This window comes from Neophocaena asiaeorientalis, unplaced genomic scaffold, assembly GCF_003031525.2.
Source record: "Neophocaena asiaeorientalis asiaeorientalis breed wild unplaced genomic scaffold, Neophocaena_asiaeorientalis_V1.1 scaffold79, whole genome shotgun sequence".
NCBI classification, from domain to species: Eukaryota; Metazoa; Chordata; class Mammalia; order Artiodactyla; family Phocoenidae; genus Neophocaena; species Neophocaena asiaeorientalis.
In genome coordinates, this window is record NW_020175402.1 from 5,301,628 (window position 1) to 5,306,387 (window position 4,760).

The following is a 4,760-nucleotide window of genomic DNA, read 5'->3' on the forward strand; positions in this document are numbered from 1 at the left end:
GGGGGCTGGCTCGGGTGGGAGGGAAGGGCAGGCCGAAGGACAGCCACTTGCTGGCCAGTGACCTTGGGCGGGATGCTGCCTGCTTCCCTCTGGTGAGAATGGGAGGAGGGGGCAGGGGCAGGGCTGGCTGGCTGAGGTCACAGGAAGGCCTCTTCCAGCCTGAAACGCGATCTCGGGATGTGGGGCCTGCCAACCTGCAGCGACCCTGGGCCAGCAGAGATGAAAGGCTGCCTGTCCCCAGCTTCCGGACCCCCGAGGCCCCAGTGCCTCCAACTTGAAGGGCAGCAAAGCTGCTGCAGCTGGCTGAAGCCAGTTGCTGGGCTCTCCCCCCCCCACACACACACCTGATGTCATCCAACCCTCCGTTCCCTGTTTTGCAGAGGACACTCAGGCCCAGAGAGGGCTGGTGGCCTGCCCGAGGTCACACAGCAAGTTGGAGGCTGAGCCAGGACTCACCACAAAGTCTTTGGACTCCAAGTCCAGGCCTCATTCCCTTTCCCCGAAACTTGGCTGCCTGGGGGCTTACCCTGGGGAGTTGGAGAGACCCAGGGTTAGGGAGGACAGTTGGGAGCTGTGTCTGTTTGAAGTCATGACTTAATGTTGATTAAAGTGCCTTTTTTTAAAAAAAAAAAAAAAAAAAAAGAACGTTCCCAGCCCTTGCCATGAGCCTGGACTTGCTCTGCTGGCAGGGGAAGGAATGCAGCTCTGGCCGCCACAGCTGCTGGTGGCCAGCTGCGGCCTCAGCTCCTGCCGCTCCCACCCCAGCAGGCAAAGGGACAAAGGCCTCTTCTCAGCCTGTCCCCTCCAGCCCCCTGGATCAGTGGGGGCAGAGCAACAATTAGGAGGCTCTGTCACTGACCAGCTAAGACACTCTTCCTCTCTGGGCCTTAGTGCCCTTTCTGGAAAATGGGGGCAGAGTATCTGCCTGGCCTATGTCTCAGCACCATTTTGAGGTTTCAAAGAGGTAAAGTTACAGAAATACAGACCTCTCAGCACCTTCTTCTGCTGAGGGTCAGCCTACTCAGAGACCCCTCTGCCTCAAAGGCCCCTCCCTTCCTCACACTCCACCTGGCCAGCCCCAGCTTGCTCAGCTCAGCTCAGCCGGACCATCCCTCACTCTGGAGCCCTCCCTCACCTCCAGACCGTGATGCTCCTTCAAGGTATTTATCACTGTTGTAATTAAATAATTAATTGTGTAATTGGCTCTGTCTCCCCACTAAAATGTGAATTCTGTAATAATAATAGCTGACACAGAAGGCTTACCCAGTGCCGGAGACTTTCCATGTATTAACCCATTGAATCCCTGTGCCAGGTACGATTCGTGTTCCCATTTTACAGATGAGGAAACTAAGACAATGAGAGATTTAGTAAATAACCTGACGTCACAGCAAGCTGGAGGCTGAGCCAGGACTCAATACAAAGAAGTTGCAGAGGGCTTCCCTGGTGGCGCAGTGGTTGAGAGTCTGCCTGCCAATGCAAGGAACACGGGTTCGTGCCCCGGTCTGGGAGGATCCCGCATGCCGCGGAGCGGCTGGGCCCGTGAGCCATGGCCGCTGAGCCTGCGCATCCGGAGCCTGTGCTCCGCAGTGGGAGAGGCCACAGCAGTGAGAGGCCCGCGTACCGCAAAAAAAAAAAAAAAGAAAAGAAGTTGCAGAACCAGGATTCAAATCCAGACCCCAGGCTGCCCCACTAGTCAGGCAGATTCAGCTTGTTCCTTGTCCATCCCAGCTCCCAGAACATCTGGCATACAGTAAGTGCTCCATATACATTGGGTGAATGAGGGCACAAACAGGTTATGAATATACACATGAGTATTTGGAAAAGACTAAAGCACCTTCCAGGAGTGAGTTTTGCAGGTGCCACGTGTAGAGCCATGGTGATGGGAGGGGGTACCCAATATATTGTTACAGACCAATTATTGGGCTTCTTTCTCAAACATACAGGCCAAAAACCTGAGACATCATCTCTGATTCCTCCTTCCACTTTATCTACCAGAGCCATTCAGTCCCCTGGTTCTGCTCGATGTCTCCCAGTGTACCCCTTCTTCTCCATCCTTCAACCCCCATCTTTTCCTTGGATTTTTATAGCAACTCTTACACAGGTTTCTCTGTCTCTAGTTTCTCCTCCTTCAAAGTGGGCCTCTAAAAACAGAAAGCTAATTGTGGGTGCTACCCCTCTTTACCCCCTCCCTCACTAATGAACCTTCCATGGCTCCCCTTTGCTCTCTGGATAAAGCCCACCCTCCTCACCAAGGCTTCTACCACCCAACTCCTGCCTCCACCTGTCCAGTCTCACTTCCTGCCCCTCTCCTCCACATGTCCTTTGCCCAAGCCACTCTATGCAGTAGAAGTTAAGAGCATGGAAGAAGACAAACCTGGGTTCGAGTCTGAATTTTGCCACTTACTAGATGTGGAAGTTTGTAAACAAATCAGTTCCCTTCTATAAGCCTCAGTTCCCACATCTGGGAAAATGGGCATAATTATGATACCTCTTCATAGAGTCAGTGTAAGGATTAAATGAATACATACAGTGCTGAGCACAGCACCCGACATGCCCAATAGTTCCTGTAATTCTTATCCTTTCCTCTGCTACAAAGAGCATTTCTTTTATTTTTTTATTATTTATTTTTTTATTTTTATTTTTAATATTTGGCTGTGTTGGGTCTTCGTTGCTGCGCGCGGGCTTTCTCTGGTTGCGGCGAGCAGGGGCTACTCTTCAATCAAACCCGTGTCCCCGTCATTAGCAGGCGGATTCTTAACCACTGTGCCACCAGGGAAGCCCAAGAGCACTTCTTACTGTCAGTCTTACTATTCTTTATGACCCAGCTCAAATGTCACCTCTTGGAGGAAATTTTTCTTGATATTCATACTCTGTTCCCTAAGTGGAATCAGTCTCACTTTCCAGACTCGCTTGCACTTTGCACCTCTGTAAAGCACTTGTAATATTGTTGTTGCACTCTTTTCCCCATTACCCCAAGAGTTCCAGGAGAGCAGAAACAATACATTCTTAACTCTAGCCCATGCCTGGCATGCAGCAGGTGCTCAAACAGTGTTGGTAGAATTGAATGGAGTCACCACTTTCAGTGCTTTTCTTGAGCACCTTGCAGGGAGGAGGCCTGAGAGATGCTGGGACCTGGTTGCCTGAGTCCCACTCCAGCTCTGGTGTGGGGTATGTTGGTATGTGTATGGGAGCGGAAGTGGGTAGAAGAAACCCCTGACCTCTGGGCTCTTTGTTCTGGCCAGGACTCTTCAGTCCTCTGAGGGAAGAAGAGAAGGGAGAGGAGGTGAGGAGGTCCAGGTGCTGAGCAGGGGTGAGGTAAGGCTATAACAGGAGCTGGGGTGTGGGTGGGAGCTGGGAGACTCCAGGTGCTCTAAGACCAGGGCTGGGCCCGCCAGGACAGGGCGTCATAGCCCAAGTTGCCGCCTGCCATGCCCCGCCTCATCCTGGCACCTGGATTAAGTGACTTTTCAGGTTGTAAAACTACATCTTGATTTGCAAGGAAGCAGAATCCAAGCCTGGCCTTGTCTGGTTGCTGAGCAGGGAGGAAGGGGAGTGTTCCCTTTTATTCTCCTTTTTGTGTTGGCAACCCCTTGCAATCCTGGGCACATCAAAGAAGGTAGTACTCTTTGTAAACCCAGGTTAAGGTCACATTATCCCCAACTGTTGCTTCAGTTGGTGCTCCTGTCACTCCCCCTATGTAAAAACGCTTCTCTCACTGCTTAGTACCCTCAGGATAAAGTCTCAACTCCCAATACAACCCAGAAAGTCCTGGGTAGTCTGGTCCCTGCCTCCTCGTGGACTTTCTCTCGCTTCCCTGTCCCCCTGCCTCCACGTCTTCTGGCCCTTTCTCAGTTCTCTCAAGCACACCTTGCCCTTTCCTCTGGGTCTTCACACATACTGTTTTCTCTGTCTCAAACGCCTTTCCCCATCACCTGATAATTATGTTTTATGTTGAGTGCTTTTGATGCCTAAGAAATCTTTGCCTATCCCAAGATCATGAAGTTATTGCCATATGTGTTCTTCTAGAAGTTTATAGTGTTAGTTTTCACATTTAGGTCCATGATTCATCGTGGATTAATTTTTGTGCGTTGTCAGATAGAGGCTGAGACTCATTCCCGCTTTAATTCCTACTCATTCTTGACAGTTCAGCTTATCCCTCACCTCCTTTGAGAAGCCTTCCTTGACTGCTCCCAGATTAGATCAGTTCCTTCCACTCCACAGCCCATAGCACCCTGTGCTTTATTGTAGCACTTGTCACAATTGTAATTAAACAATTATTCGTGTAATTAGTTGTTTAACATCTCCTCTCCTCTTGTATACGGTAGCTCTCTGAACTCAATGCTTGTGACGGTCTTCTTAAAAAACTTTGTACTGAAATATACATTCAGAAAACTGCACATATCAAAATATATAGCTTGATGAATTTTCACAAACTGAACACACTATATAACTGGTACCCAGATCAAGATGCAGACCGTTATGATGCTAAACATTTTCTGTACCCAGGAGTCCCCTCCCCTCAGCTATGGCTGTCTTTTTTTACCTTTATATTCTTAGCACCCAGCACAGAGCTAGGCATTATTAAGCGCTCAAAAAAAAACCAAAAAATCCCAACTCTTCGCTGAATGAATGAATCAGTTGATGATGCCTAATTCTTCTTCAAAGAACTAGACATGGAATCCAATTTTGGCTCTGGGTCTAGCTCAGCGTGACCTTGAGGAGGTCCCTCTGCTTTCTGGGCCTCAGTTTGCTTGTTTACA